We start from the raw sequence: 11,794 nt of genomic DNA on the forward strand, positions 1-11,794 counted from the left end.
CATGTGGAGGAGTGGGGCATCACACCCAGTTCTCCAGGTTAGAGTCCACCGCTCCAAACCACTGTTCTTAACAACTCACTGCACCATGCTGGCTCTCCTGAAGCGGCCTTACAATTTTCCCTTCTTCCACCAGAAAAACAGTAATGTGCGCAGAGTGACTGGTTAAAAGTGAGAAAATTTGCTCTGAGGATGAAATACTGTAATTCTACCTGCACAGGTGTAAAGACTAACAATCAATTATATGGTGGAGGGTGTCATGAAGGTATGCAGTTGTGGCTGTAGCTATAACATGTTGATTGTGATTGTGATGGTAAAAATGGGAGCCCTTCTGAGTCAGATTGCAACTTTCGTTCCAGAACCTAATGTTTTCAATTAGAACACCAAACTGGCACTGCTTTTCCCGTGTACAGTGCTTGGAGAAAATGTCTCAGGAGAAAATTGGAGGAACAACAGAAATCAGGAAGTTCATTCCTGGACATGTGTAATTCACAATGCATTTCTATGTTCTATGCCACTAGTTTCTGTCAGACAGAACAAAGAGAAAAAAGCACATTACACACAAGGGTCCTTTTAAAACCTGTGTTACGCCTTTTGGGATGCATTACATCTTCCAGTACATTCCAAAGACTATAGAAATAGCCCATGATGACTTGCGGTGGTATGTGTATAACATACCTGGATGACATAATTGTTTTGGCCACTGTTCGCCAAAATAATAACCCTGACTGAAGGAGGTTCTTAGATTGCTTCAGAGTGCTGCTAGCAAAGTAATCAAAATGTCAGTTGTTGAAGTCCAGATTCTGTTCTTATGGCATTTGATTTCCTCATATGCAATGGCAACAGAGCCAAGGAAGGTGGAAGAAATGGTTTGGCCACCAACTACAGCAAATGTGGAACAAGTATGAAGTCTTCTAGAGCCTGCATCCAACTGCAGGAAATTAGTATTCAAATGTACAAAGATTATCAGAAATACTCTGTCGCTAAGGGTCAAGAGAGCACACCACATCAGCAGGCTGAATTGCCACAGTATTGCCCTTTCCAGTTGCCCCAGAATTGTTGAGACAGCGCCCAGGGTGCATGTGAGGAGGAAGGGGGAGGCGAAGACAGAGGCAGACTCCCAGGCCTAAAGGGCAGGATCTCTGCCCCATGAGTGTATGGTTGCTCCTTCGTTGTATGTCTCTGTAGTTGGGGTATATGTAAGGGTTCTGGAATGAGAAATGTTCATCACACAGTGAGGAGCTTTGCCGTCCCTCTTGGGTGTACATACTAAGTGCCCTCTTAGTGATGCTAGGTGCCTTCTCTTTGCATTTTCCGCCAGGTGAAATGCTGTGCGCTGTAAGTGTGCATGTCGGAGAACTCAGACACAAGAGTCCCATGCTGTGCACCCTATCATCTGAGCTACGGGGTGATCTGGCTCAGATTTATTTAGAGGTGTGATTAGGTGCGGGAGTGGGGGTTTGGCCACTGCCAGGGAGAGGTGTGATTGGCTGCAACCACAGTGAGCATCTTCTGCTACACTGGGGCTATGGGGGGCCTTTGCCTGTGGCCTTTTCCATTGCATGGGAGCATATGAGCTACAATGCGGTTTTTGCTAGTGTAAGTTTACACCAGTTTGGGGGGTGTTCCCAGGTTGAGGGGGGGCTTAGGGACTAACTTGTGCCATGCCCCTTGACCTGCCTCTTCCCCCACCAGCACAAAATGTTTTTCTGGCAGTGCTCTGACGGGTGTCTGCAGAATTTGCCTCAGTGGTGCTTGGCCACTGCACAGAAGCAATGGGGCTGCTATGCCAGTGTATCTCTAAGATATACTGGTGCAAAAGCTAGTTGGCTTCCTGAGCTCTTTTGGCGCCCCCGCTCAGGATTACACTGTAAATGTGGAAACAGTGAATACTTCCTTGTCTGCTTTTATTTATTCATGCTGCTGCTTGGAAAGTGCTTCTACAGACATAAGCTATTACCCTTTCACCCTCCAAGTAGTTAGGGAAAGTACAATCCTAATTTCCATCTATATCCCAATTGGTTACTATGTATGGGTGTGAAAGCTGGACATTGAAGAAAGCTGATAGGAAGAAAGTAGATTCCTTTGAAATGTGGTGTTGGAGGAGAGTGTTACGAATAATGTGGACTGCCAAAAAAAAAAAAAATCAAGCCTGACCTGACCCTAGAAGCTAAAATGACTACACTGAGGCTATCATATTTTGGTCACATTATGAGAAGACAAGAGTCACTGGAAAAGATAGTCATGTTAGGAAAAGTTGAGGGCAGCAGGAAAAGAGGAAGACCCAACAAGAGATGGATTGACTCAGTAAAGGAAGCCACAGCCCTCAATTTGCAAGATCTCAGCAAGGCTGTCAAAGATAGGACATTTTAAAGGACTTTGATTCATAGGGTTGCCGTGAGTTGACGGCACTTAACACACACACATCCCAATTGGCATCTATATCTAAAATAAATGCTTTGTGGGGGTCAGGAAAGGACAGGTGAGCGCTTTTGCTGCTTGTCGGACTCTCACCAGGTAGAAGGGTGAGCATCCTGTCCATCTCATGTCCGCTACATTGAGGAATTTTCCCTGTGGGGGTGATGGGGGTAATTATCAGGGCATGTGTCTCTGTTAGGGTTGCACTGCCACTGGTTCTTTTCTCCCTGTGATGTTCCGGGGGAGGGAGTGGCATTGAGGGGCACTGGCCCCATTGGCTGTGCCTAAGTGTGCCACTCAGAGGGACGCCATTGGACACCACTGCCTGATTGGTGAGTGTCGCCAGAGTTGCTACAGACTCCAGTGCACTTGCTCTGTAGTCTGTGCCTTGCAGGGGATGCATATTATTTTCCCCCTATGGAATATCCATGGGGAGTCGACCAGCAGCGCCACTATTACACAGGTGGCCGGCGGCCATCACCATAGTATCCCTCAGGATTGGACTGCCCCTCATCAGTTTAGCCACTACTTGCCTGTGAAAATGTTTCTACTGCAGACAGATTGATTGTATTGTTTCAAATCACCAGAAGGTCAGCTATCCAAGTGATTGGACAATTTGACGATGGAATTCATAAAATCATAGAGTTGGAAGGGACCACCAGGGTCATCTAGTCCAACCCCCTGCACAATGCAGGAAACTCACAACTACCTCCCCCGCACACACCCAGTGCCCAGAAGATGGCCAAGATGCCCTCCCTCTCACGATCTGCCTAAGGTCATAGAATCAGTATTGTTGACAGATGGCCATCTAGCCTCTGCTTAAAAACCTCCAGGGAAGGAGAGCTTACCACCTCCCAAGGAAGCCTGTTCCACTGAGGAACCGCTCTAACTGTTAGAAAATTCTTCCTAATGTCTAGATGGAAACTCTTCTGATTTAATTTTACCCCACTGGTTCTGGTCTGACCTTCTGGGGCAACAGAAAACAACTTGGCACCCTCCTCTATATGACAGCCCTTTAAGTACTTGAAGATGGTTATCATATCCCCTCTCAGTCTTCTCCTTTTCAGGCTAAACATACCCAGCTCCTTCAACCTTTCCTCATAGGACTTGGTCTCCAGACCCCTCACCATCTTTGTTGCCCTCCTCTGGACACGCTCCAGCTTATCTACATCTTTCTGAAATTGTGGTGCACAAAACTGAACACAATACTCTAGGTGAGGTCAAACCAGAGCAGCGTAAAGTGAAATTATTCACTATTATTCATTATTGTGACAATCTGCATATGAAATTATTCTCAGGCCAGAAAATGGCACAGAAATTCACATGTTCTGTCTCATATTACTGAGAAAAACTATGTGATGCCAGCAGTGTGCTTTACTTTAGCTACTATGGGAAAAAGTAAAGCTGCCACTGTTAGAGAAAGTAGCACTGTTCTTACTGTCCTCTCTTCCACCACAGCCATACAGGCAAAATTTCATTCTGGTATGAAGAAGCACAGCAAGGATCAGCTATATGTAGCCTAGGGGGGAAACAAAGGTATTATTCTAAAACACATCAAAACAAAGAATGGAAATTAGTATTTGAAACAGATTTGTAAAGGACCATAGAAATCAACCCTATTTGGAAATCTGGGGAAACCTAAAATACACAAAGGACCTGTTGATCATCCAGTCAAGACACTAAGGGTGTCACCAATACTGCAGCAAGGGCTGTGATTTCTTGAACATTCGTTTTCCACAAATTATAAATGTTGCACAAGCCAAAATGGCTGTACATAGATTGGTATTTGGATGAAAATGTAGTGAAAGGACATCAGAGGTGATCTGACTGTACAAATGGAAAAAACAAAACAAGTGGGTTCTACCAAGCCTGTCCCTGCTAATAACAGAAATAGCTTTTCCTCTGGAGCAGTTAGCAGGTAATTTGCTGAGACTTTGTCACTTAGTAAGCACCAACTATATAGTAGTAGTATATTATATTCATAGACTGTATTTTAGTCGCTGGACAGAAGTTGGTGCTGTGCCTAACCAAGAGATATCCCCTAAAGCCAGTTTTAGGGGGACAAATACAAAACTGAAGTTGCTGCCTTTTTATACTGTAAGCCATCTTGAGTTCCACAAGGGAGAAAGGTGGCTAATTAATGTTTTAAATAAATAAATAACCCTCAGGACACTTTCTAGGGAGTAATTCCCACTAACATGAGACTGATTTCTGAGTAGACCTACTTTGGAGTGTGCCCTTAATTGCTTTGCACCACATGTAGTGGACATTGTAATGTTGAATTAGTTCTGTGGGCAGCTACAACTAACCAGTGTGTTATAGAGTATGTTAGCCATACAGCAGGGCAGACGTCCTGTGTCTAAGGCTGCATTTACTCATGGGGAGCAAGCCAGTAAAAAAAAAAAAGAAACATTTATTACAATTTGATAATACTTAGGATGGAACTAAACCTTATGTGCACTTCCGTGATTGTTTTCAAAGATGTTGCTTGTCTTTTCCAAATGCTGCAATTGGACTGCTTTTTCAAGGGGAAGAATAACATGGGAAGCAGAAGAGGGGCTTGTTAACACTTTCCTTTCTTACCATTTTCCCTGCGAAAAATGCCACCCAAACCATTTTATCTCCACTGGTGAAGGGGGTGGGGAATCCAGGGACATGTGCAATTTCCCCTGCCATGGTAAAAACTATCCTGGGTGGTGTTTTTCAACAGGAAAAAAGTAGGAAAGCATTAAACACCGCCCCCCCATCCAGCCCACACACACCATTCTCCCACCAAAACCAGCTTCAGTAGCTGTATTTGGGTGGGGGGAGGAAAACATCTTTTAACATGCTAATACAACTACATCTTTACCTTGCATAAGAACAGGTTTTGATGGAAACTGTCACCAACAACAGAAGAGTCTCCTGAACTACAGAGATGTTTTACAAAGCCTTTTCCTCATAATATTCAGATTGTACATTTTAGTAAATTAAAACCTTACATCAGACAAAAGTTCACCTATCCTGTTAGCGGATAGAAGGCAGCAAACATGTTTCATCTGGTTCCAATGAGCAACCAGTGATCAGAAGGAGATGGCACAGTACTGATTTCTCTAAATAATATGAGATGTTGCATTAACTCAATAGAGCACAACCTGTGATTTATTTATTTAGGTATTTAAGCCTCACTCCCCCCCCCCAAATGGGGAGTCAAGTGGCTTACAACCATCATCCTTCCCCTCCATTTTATCCATCCAACAACCATGCGAGGTAGGTGAGGCTGAGAAAGAGCTACTGGCCCCAGGTCACCCAGTGAGTTTCCATGACAGAATGGAAACTCAGACCTGGGACACCCAAATCCTAGTTCGAAACTGTGGCCACTGCACCCTGATGCCTTATCCTCGCCAGAGGGGGAAACTGATAAAAATTTCACCTTTGCATTTCAGGATGTTAAATAGTCTTTTAGAGTGGGCATTTTCAGTGGTGGCAACTTGCAGTTGGAATGCCCCACGTTGAAGTTTGCCTGACACTTACCATCCTGTTTTTTTAGTACCAGGCCCAAACATTTCTTTTTACATGGGCTTTTAACTAAGTGTTGTTGTTTTTTAAACTTTAAAGCTGTTTTATGGTCTGTTTCTAACCTGTGAGCTGTTTTATGGATTTTTTTTTAGGCTGCTCAGTGGTTGTTTTATGCGGTTTTCATGCCCATGTTTTCTAGTATTGATAATGTATTTTTAAAAAGGATTTATGGTGGTATTTTTACTTGTAAGCCACCTTGAGCAGGTCTGTGGATGGTGGTGGTGGAAAGTGCTGTCAAGTCAAAGCCAACTTATGACGAGCTCGTAGAGTTTTCAAGGCAAGAGTCTAACAGAGATGGTTTGCCATTGTGTGCCTCTGTGTAGTGATGTTGGAGTTCCTTGGTGGTCTCCCATCCAAGTACTAACCAGAGGTGACCCTGGGGTGTCATGGGGGGTATCTTTCTGAAGTGACTGACCCTGAAGCCGGAGACCGAGTTCTAGAGTCAGTGTACCTGTGTGAGTTGTTTCTCTAGAGACAGGTCCTGTGATACTGATGTGGACTGACCTTGTATCCTTTCATCGCTGACTGAGAAATAACACCTCAGCACCTAATCACCATCATTTCTGAAGAAAGAATCTTCCTAGCTGAGTGGCTGGAATATCTTGAAGGTTACAATGAGATTTAAAAGTGGCTCTTTTCTTTAAAAATTCAATCCTATACGCACCAATTTCATCTATTAAGGTCCTATTTTTTGAGATCTGCCCCTAGAAAATCACGGTCTCCCCCCCCCCGTTTCTCCATGTCAAACCATTGTTAGTTTGAGTTGCTAGCAGTGTCGTTCTTCAGGACTCAGCATCCTCTCCAGTATCTGTAGAACAGAGGTGTCCAAACTATGGCCTGGGGTCTACACTAACCCATAGACCCATAGACCCAGCCCACAAGGAGATCATTAAAACGGGGGCGGGGGGGGGAGAGAGAAAATCTGAGTGCCCAGGTCAGTTCCATGGCGGTGACACTATGCTGGGAAGTAAACGTGAGTGACCCTTAAGCCAGCACTATCTATGTCCCAGCACCACCTAAGTACCCCAAGGCGATAGAGTCTCTTTTTTATAGACAGTGGTCCTGGTAAAATGGGGAAGACCCTACCTCTGCCCTTTCCCTGGCTACCAAATGGTTTTTGTGGCTCTTGGACCAAGAAGTCTGGACAACGCCTGCTCTGGAACATAAACCTCTGAGTGGGTGAGTGGATATAGCTTGTCTCCGATACAAATGCCTCTAACTGAACATGTATGGTCATTACAGTGGCCTGAATTAAACAGGTGAAGCTCATTTTGAGCTGTTGAGTGCAGACTGTAGGACTATTAGGTTTTTCTAGTGTATGTTTGAGCTCAACAATGAAAACCTTCTATGCTTTTAAAACAGTTGATGACACAAGCCATTACAGAAAAAAGGCTCAATACACTGAACAATGGGAAGGAATTTATGCCATAACCCCTGCTATAAAAGAAGGGTTTTAAAAGAGTGTTCCTCTTGTCACCAGCGAAATGTTGGAAGGACTGCTATACCACGTTCACGACATTCAGACATGCACACAAAGGTGACAGGGATCAGAGAAGGTGACTCGGGTAAAATTAGGATTCAATCCCATTTTATTCAGTGGGGCTTACTTTCAAGAAAGTGTTCTTAGGATTGCAACCTTAATAGTCCACTTTTTATTATTATTGTTAGTGCTGTTATTACTTCTAGCATTTCAATGTACATTGGGAATAGAGAGCCAAAGCAAGTAATCTGGTTTATTTTAAATTGGTTTAGATTTAAATTGAGGCCTCCCAGAAACAAACAGCCCTGTACCCACATGATTAAATTAGTTCAGGTGTCCCCAGCCTTTTTGGACTTGTGGGCACTTTTGAAATTTTGAAAACAGGAGTTTTGAAGCTATGCAGCCTAGTTCTTGAAAGCAAATCTCCCATAACTATGCATAGGGCAGTAGCCTTCCGTTTCATACTAGTAAGCCCACAGCATACTGTAGAAACATGCACAGGACAACTTTATTTCAATTTGTATTTTTTTCATTAATAGGAACTGCTGATTGGGAACTTTATCACAAGTGTTTTAGAAGTTTAAAATATATTCTGTCCTAAATCTAAGAACCGTTAAGAACCATTAACTTGCTTCTAGGAGGTAAGCCAAAAATGATATATTCTCTGCTCGGATATTCAGGATTTGCATATTTTCCAGAATTTTTTTTAATCATACATGTTATCTCTTTTCTCAAAATTATTTGATACCAAAATATGAATCACCACTATCTAATTCCCAGGATCATCATTAACACCTTTTAAAAAGATGGTACAACCTTGGCCACTTTCCAGTACACTGGTGAAGTAGCTGTTTTTAATGATAAATTACATATTTTTGTTAGCAGCTCAGTTACATTGGTTGTTAGTTCCTTTAGAACTCTCCAATGGATACCATCTGGTCCTAGTTGAGTGATTGCAATTTAATTTCTTTAGCTGCTCCATCACTTTTTTGATATTTGTGTTTTTGTGAGTGCTCGGATTTCAGAACCAAGAAAGAATAAAACCTGCACACATAGCTAATCTCCTTTGGTGAAGAATAGCAACCCCCCCCCCAAAAAAAAACCCTTTAATTTCTCCTTATGCTTACTAATTCAATAATATTGAATACAAGATTAACTGATGCAAAAATCAAAACCATTTACACCTTGCAACCATTTTTTAAATAATGAAATTGAGATCCAGTTTTAAGTTGGATTGAAATGGTATTTCTCATTTCGCCTTTTACTGATGCTTTCTGCTCACTGAAGCTAATGGCATTTTTCATAAGTTTAACAGTTGATTTCAACAGGAATGCAGACAACAGACATGCAGGCAAAATTTTAGTTGTGCATTAAACTGTGTATGTGGAAAATACAACACATATTTTAGAAAGAAAGAAGAATTCACAAAACCATCTCTGGAGCTTGAGTTCCTGCAGGAGGAAAAAACAAATGAGGGGATGGAAATGGAGCAGGGTGACCAAGTACAATAATTGATTGCCTATTTCCTTCAGTCTATAAATTTATCTATTCGCCAGCTCCGCCTTCTGCTGCTGTCTTGATTTACTGTGCTTTCTGCTTGCTTTAGACTGCCGGCTTCTCTGCAAAGTTCTATACATGCCAATAATACAATTTAAATCATGATACTTGGGCATTTTAACAAATCCTTGTTCAAATCAAAAAGTAACTGTTAGTCTGAAACAGCCTCAGGAGCTAGCCCAGCAAGCCTGACCTTTCAACCTACAACCAGACCAGCCAAGTTTATAGTGTCTTGAGGTCAGGTCTCCTATTTCACATGACTTCAGGGGTTTTAAAACCATACTGTGTTGAAGAAAATCTCAGCGAATTTTGTGATAAGTAAACTTTGCACTCCTGCCGTCCATGGAGACATAGCAACATGATTCTAATGAATTGTGGTGGCACAGCATACGCAGGGAAAATTCATAAAAGATAGGAAAAGAGATTAAAAGGAGAAAAATAGCCCAAGATGTACTAACCTATAGCGAGAGCAGTGGGTTACTTGATTCCCACCCACCCCAAATGGTTTGGACCTCAGGATTGCAACTTTGTCTCAATGATTTGAAACCTCTCAAAGGGATTTATGCTTTGCAGCTGACATTTTAAATTGAGGATTTACTTGGTCTGGTAGTGAATATTTTTTTAGTTCTGTGGAGGTCATATATATTGTGCTGTATTTTTTGCACCTGATTAATCTGGACGAAGCCACTATTTGTAGTGCCATAATATTGATATGTGAATACTTCTAAAACACTGTTCAAGAGAATCCCAACAAACATTCAGTTAATCAGTATCTCCTAATTTTTATGATAGACAAAAGAAAAAGGTGACATATGACAGTAGACAGATAGCAAGTGAAAAATATTATTTCAAGTCTTTTTACTTCTTATATGTTTGTACCATTAGAAGAGGGTTTGAGAGGGAAGAGATTACCCAGGTTATGCTTAGATATTGCCTGAAGCTTATGAAAAAAATGTGTATTGGTCATCTCTCTTTTTGTTGTGTATTTAAAACAAGGGATTAAATTTTCTTGAATGCCTGGTGAGTTATTGATTGATAAATAGTTTTAGATGTATCTATTGATAAATACTTTCAACAATTGGTGAGATATTCATTTTGTCCCATTACCGTCTTTCTTACTCCAGCATTCCCTATCCAAAACCAACAAAACTACTAACATAGTGCAGAGAAGTATATTCATACCTAAATGTTTCATTTAACTGTAATACATTTTCAAGATTCTAAAGCAGATTCAGCATAGAAAATTAGACCATTTGTCAGAATCTAGAACATACATCTTTTAATACTTCCTTGCCAATATATGTATATAAGATAATCAAACTGTGTAAATGCCACCAAAGGTTTTAAAAACTATTCCTTTGCCTCTTGAAGAATAGGCCCAATATTTTGATTCTGAGTGGTATGCCTTTACCATGAAAACAGGCTCCAAAATTTTTGGAAGTATTTCAAGCCAGCATTTATTTCCATTTACTTTTTTTGTGCCAAGCTTTATTGATACCTTGGTTAATTGAAAGCGGTATTCATATCCTTAACCAAACAGTATATGATTCTATTGCACATTTGTACTTCTTTTCTTCATTCTGCCAAACTTATAATGCAAAATGAATGGCTCGGTTTTGCAGAAGAGTTCTCTTGTTTTGTTTTTTAAAATAGTTTTATTATATTTTTCAGGGTACAGAAGGGAAAAACTGGGCAAGGGAAGAAAATACAAAGGGAAAGGGTATACATCACTTCTTGGTCCCTTCTAACGCAGCCACAACCCTCAACATATTCTTAGTTGAAGCCCAGATTCTTCTCTTAAATAAAACCTTTATCCATAACTTGACTAATACATTTACTTCTGTTTCATTATGTATCATTTGTCGTCTATTACTATTAAAAATTATAATTAAACCTTTAACTTCTAGTTCTTTTTCTACTAGTTTTTCTAAGAGTTCTCTTGTAAGTTATCTTTATGACTATAGGTAGGACTCTGTTGCTTCTGGCAAGGATAAAATTTCACTAAATTGGAGATGTGTGTCCAAGTGTTCATCAGGTTAACTACACATTGGTGTTCTGTTTCTATTTCAGTGTAGGTGCATCTCTGTAACAGTAAAGATAGAAAAAACAAGATGATTGCAACTATGGTTTAAGAAGAAGCACAGCGTGTATTTTAATTTTAAGTCAAATGTTACTGTTGTTGCATTAAATACAGTAGCAATCATTAATAAATTGCTCAGTGGTTAGACTTCTTCAGTTGGAAAATTTTTGCTTCAGTCCAGAAGTTTGTTTTCTTTGATGCAGAAAACTGGATGTAGATTTTATCAGCCTTTTTGCTTTGGAGCACTCTCAGCTGCTACAGATGCTTCCTGTTACACACAAACACAATCATTATGTGAAAGCTTGAAACCAGCCTTACGACCTCAACAGCCAGTGTCCTGAACCAAAATCTGTTCTCTTGGAAGTTAGTTTAGTGGTTACAGACAGGACTCATCAGAAAGTTATCTGTTGTGACTGACACGGTGACTGTCCCACATTGCATCTGCATAATTGGCTGCATGTACAGTAAAGAAATACAACTCACTTCTTAAACCGGAAAGTGGGTATTTCAGATGGTACTTGTAGGGCTGACAGCATGTTTGTTACACACTACTCAAGGTAGCAGCAGTACATATTTAAATTTTAAAATGGAAGGAACCAGTACATTTCAGCATATAAGAAAAACTAGCATGCATTTTTTAATAGAAATCGCTTTTCACCATATCTAGTATGCAACTCAGACTATCAGCAATAACTGAACTCAGT

Source organism: Euleptes europaea, chromosome 8 (genome assembly GCF_029931775.1).
Source record: "Euleptes europaea isolate rEulEur1 chromosome 8, rEulEur1.hap1, whole genome shotgun sequence".
NCBI classification, from domain to species: Eukaryota; Metazoa; Chordata; class Lepidosauria; order Squamata; family Sphaerodactylidae; genus Euleptes; species Euleptes europaea.